This window comes from Protomyctophum parallelum (genome assembly GCF_964188405.1).
Source record: "Protomyctophum parallelum genome assembly, chromosome: 20".
Classification (NCBI taxonomy): domain Eukaryota; kingdom Metazoa; phylum Chordata; class Actinopteri; order Myctophiformes; family Myctophidae; genus Protomyctophum; species Protomyctophum parallelum.
Window position 1 is genome coordinate 841,094 of NC_139718.1, and position 5,000 is coordinate 846,093.

The 5,000-nt window shown below is 40.1% G+C and overlaps 1 protein-coding gene across 1 annotated transcript in view; it reads left to right on the plus strand.

Annotated features, from left to right (window-relative positions):
• Nucleotides 1-5,000, plus strand: part of ccdc88c (coiled-coil domain containing 88C) — a 100,798-nt gene that overhangs the window by 5,509 nt on the left and 90,289 nt on the right. The gene's annotated exons all lie outside the window — the stretch shown is intronic.

The window sequence follows — 5,000 nt, forward strand, 5'->3', positions numbered from 1 at the left end:
GGCATGCCCAGCAGCCCACCGCGCGCACTGAAAACAGTGAGCCAACACCTTTCGGATGTCTTCTCTATTATATACTCTAAGGCCAACACGACCACAACACAAGCCGAGGTGGTGCTTGCACCTAAAAGAGGGGCAACGTCTTCCATTGTATGGATATGGAAGTGGTTTTGATTACATGAAGGGAGATGATGGCTGACGAGATTCAGAGCGGTGTAAGGGGCACGTTCGGAAATACCACACCGGAGCGAACTCATCTATCAGTTTGCATTGCACAGTGCGCCTAGTGCGCTATTTCCGAACGCGCCCTAAAGTAACCGGTCATTCACTGTTATAAATGCAGGTTTCATGTTGGGTCAAATTGATAAATTGCGTGAGCCACGCATGTTTTACACAGTTGAACAATAAGCTTGTCCGTCGTCGGGTGCACTGCAAACTTCTTCCAAGACGAAGACGTTCCTCTTACCTGTGCAGTCCTCCTGCTGCGTGTCTATCTTGTTTTATTGTTCCAAATAAATTATTCCATTTGAAAAGTCCTTAATTCAGCAACAGCTTACAACAACAACACAAGACGCTGACTTTGTTGTGATCATCAAAAAAAAAGGAAAAGAAAAAGCCCCACTCGTCCCAGACATGGAGAGTTGACGACAAGATCGCGTTCTCTCTCACTCTCTCTCACTCTATCGCCTGTCAATTAAACATCGTTAAGCTGCCCAACGTCTTTAACAAACTAAACTATAACTACAACAGAACATGTTGATTCCCTATACAGAGCTTAAATGAACTGAAACAACTGTAGCGACAAACTGTGACATGAGATATTTATTTTTTCCTTAAGCCAATTTAATGCAGACACAGGCCTGTACTTCTGTGTGTGAATGGCAACGTCTTATTTCTTTCTTTTTTCTTTTGAATTGTCATAATAATAATTATTATTAATAATACTAATAAAACTTTATTTGTATAGCACCTTTCATGACATGAAATGCAGCTCTCAAAGTGCTTTACAGAGCAATGGAGAAAAAAAGAAAAGCAAGGCAACGACATTAAAAAACAAGCAGTGATGCAATACAGTGAGGACATGAATAACAAAAAATAAAAGATCAATTAAAAGCAATGTTGTAGAAGTGGGTCTTGAGCTGTGCTTTAAAAATGTCTACAGAGGCTGAACAATTGAGTTCAGCCTCTAATTATTATTATATACATTTTATTTTGTAATATTTTTGTACTTGCTTTGTGCCTGTCTGTGCATGGGAAGGGCATCAGTATTATATTCATATAAGTAGACTGGATAATGTGAATTTAATTGTTTTTTGAGTGGTGCAACCATTATAGACAGCTATGTGTGTCCCTGTCCCTGTATCCGAGCACGGAAATAGCATAACTATTGTCACCACCAAGTGTCACTGTTGTGCAGCCTAACACAGACAGAGGCCAGGGAGGAGAGCTTGTACAGTACAGTACAGTACAGTACAGTACAGTACAGTACAGTACAGTACAGTACAGTACAGTACAGTACAGTACAGTACAGCCCAAGTACAGTAAAGTACTCGACCTGAACAAAAATCAATTATTTTAGATAAAAAAATAGGTATCGTAAAAAATATGCTATATCGTGAGTATATCGTTATCGTGATAAAATAAATTCTATATCGTGATATGAGATTTTGTCATATCGCCCAGCCCTAATAGTATTATAGCCTACAGAATATTCTGTCTGTCTGTCTGTGCGTGCCGTAAACATGGAGTGCTGTCCCTGTGTGGGGACTAGTGGGGAGTAGGGACTTTCATCTCGATAAACTTGTAAACATGATCGTTAACTGTCTGTTAGAGAGAGGGGCAGAGAAGAGTGGCTTTGCTCAACTTGATTTATACTTATATTCTCCACTCTGATGAAGGTACATGTTCGATATATCATGCAGCCTTACTTATTAGTAGGGCTGTCAAAGTTAACGCACTATTAACTAGTTAACTCACAATCCTTTTAATGGCACTAATTTGTTTAATGCGCGATTAACGCACTGTGAAGTTTGACAGAATGGTTGAGAGACGCATGCATGTGAATGCAGGCAGTCAGTGAGCCCCGCCTCTCTCCCCCTCTCTCTCTCTCCCAGTGAGTCTACACAATTAGAAAACTTAGAAAACATGTTATTTTGATCAACATGGCCTGTTATCTCTCGTAATGGTACCATTGGCCAACATCAATACAGTTCTTTAGTTTGGGTCTGGAAGGCTAAATGTCATCAAATGTGACCAGATTTGACTGAGAGACTGCCATCGCGCACATTCCAGCTTTTCACCAGAGGAGAAAACCTTTTTTTTTTTTTTTTTTTTTCAAAATGAGTTAATAGCACAGGCAGACTCTTCACATACTAGAGAATGTCTGAAATAAGTGTCAAAATTGAAATTGACTTGTAAATATGAAACAAAATGCTTAAACATGTAGCTATTGTAATGTTAGAGACCACAGAAGTGAACCTTTCAAGCCTGTTTTCTCAACTCGCTGTTTTCTGCAAGACATCACTCTATAAGCCATATCTCCAAAACTGGTGGGTCAAACTGAACAACCAATATGTCAATGTGAAGCTATGATTCCCTGCTTTGATATGAAATGAAAAAACAAAAATTCAAAAAAACCCAATGGCAGTCTCCCAGTCAAATTTGGTCACAAATGGTGGGTCCGTGGCTCAAATGCAGAATAAATAATGGGCCTTGATATGAAAAATCTTGAAAACCACTGATTTAAGGTATATTTAGAACGGATACAAAATATGCGATTAATTTGCGATTAATCACAGTTAACTATGGACAATCATGCGATTAATCGAGTTAAATATTTTAATTAATTATTTTGGCTATTTTTTGGCTTGATATAACATGTCTGTTATATCAGTGCGCTCAGCGCTGTGCCTCCATGCCCAAAAGAACAGTGCGTGGCTGCGTGCGTACTGCGTAGAGAGCGAGAGAGAGACATTGCTGCAAATGACAGTGTGAAGGCAAACCGCAGCAATTTAAATATGCAAGAATCCCAAATTCTCCGCCCATACGCATCGAGTCTACCGAAGTATTGGGTGGGAATGTGACCTCAGTAGGCGTTCCCACATTATGTCCTGGTTCTGATGTTGATGATGTCATAACCTCCTGGTATGGTGATGTCATAGCGTCCTGGTATGATGGTGATGTCATAAGCCTAGCCCCTTAGATAGCACTTTGTGTAGACTTAGATAGCATTGTATACAGAGTTATAGCATGTTATGTAGACGGCACTATAATTGCATTTTATGTTGTAACGTCATAGTAAATATGTATAGCATAGTATAGTATAGATGTATAGTTTAGTATATCTGTATAGTATAGCATAGTATAGTTTATATGTATAGTTTTATTTATTTTATGTTGTAACGTCATAGTAAATATGTATAGCATAGTATAGTATACATGTATAGTTTTATTTATTTTATGTTGTAACGTCATAGTAAATATGTATAGTATAGCATAGTATAGTATAGATGTATAGTTTAGTATATCTGTATAGTATAGCATAGTATAGTTTATATGTATAGTTTTATTTATTTTATGTTGTAACGTCATAGTATATCTGCATAGTATAGTATAGTATACATGTATAGTTTTATTTATTTTATGTTGTAACGTCATAGTAAATATGTATAGCATAGTATAGTATAGATGTATAGTTTAGTATATCTGTATAGTATAGCATAGTATAGTTTATATGTATAGTTTTATTTATTTTATGTTGTAACGTCATAGTATATCTGCATAGTATAGTATAGTTCAGGGGTCTGCAACCCAAGATGTTGAAAGAGCCATTTTCGACCAAAAATAAATTCAAAATCTATCTGGAGCCGCAAAGAAAATGACGCATTATAATGCAGCTTGCCAAGCTTTATTATCTCCCGGGTTGCAACGAAACTAGCAGAATTTAGCATGCTTTCCCTGGAAATGTCTTTCAACGTTACTTTTGTTGTTGTTTGATAGCTTCTCACTGCAGATTAAACATACAGGCAGTCAATCTGCATTGGCTGTGAAGGCAAAAGCCTCTGTCCACGAACTGTTAAATCCTCTGTTTTTAAACTATACTATAGTTTATATGTATAGTTTCATTATATAGACTGTTACGTTCTTAGCTTACGCATGTTTCATGATAAATACTGTTTATGTATGTGATGTATTGCCATAATAATAATGGCCATATACTGTACAGCGTGTCTTGAGTAGCGATGGAGCTCGATAACTGATATCCGAAAACAAGCGTGCGCGTGTGTGTGTGTGTGTGTGTGTGTGTGTGTGTGTGTGTGTGTGCGCGCGTGCGCGCGCGCAGCTAATGAGTGGTTTCCTGTGTGTGCGTTACTTACAACCACATCCTGACTATTTAGTTTCAGGTTTTAGTCACACATCCAGGTGTGAGTACAGTATGTGTACAGTATGTGTACAGTATGGGTTCATGTACTGCTAGTGTAGTGTAGTTCTCTCCTCCGCGTCATCAGTGCCCTGGGTGGCATGTTCTCCCCGTGTCCCCTAGGGTAGGTACCCTCACATGTTCTCCCCGTGTCCCCTAGGGTAGGTACCCTCACATGTTCTCCCTGTGTCCCCTAGTGTAGGTACCCTCACATGTTCTCACCGTGTCCCCTAGGGTAGGTACCCTCACATGTTCTCCCCGTGTCCCCTAGGGTAGGTACCCTCACATGTTCTCCCTGTGTCCCCTAGGGTAGGTACCCTCACATGTTCTCCCCGTGTCCCCTAGGGTAGGTACCCTCACATGTTCTCCCCGTGTCCCCTAGGGTAGGTACCCCCACATGTTCTCCCCGTGTCCCCTAGGGTAGGTACCCTCACATGTTCTCCCCGTGTCCCCTAGGGTAGGTACCCTCACATGTTCTCCCCGGGTCCCCTAGGGTAGGTACCCTCACATGTTCTCCCCGTGTACCCTAGGGTAGGTACCCTCACATGTTCCCCCCGTGTCCCCTAGGGTAGGTACCCTCACA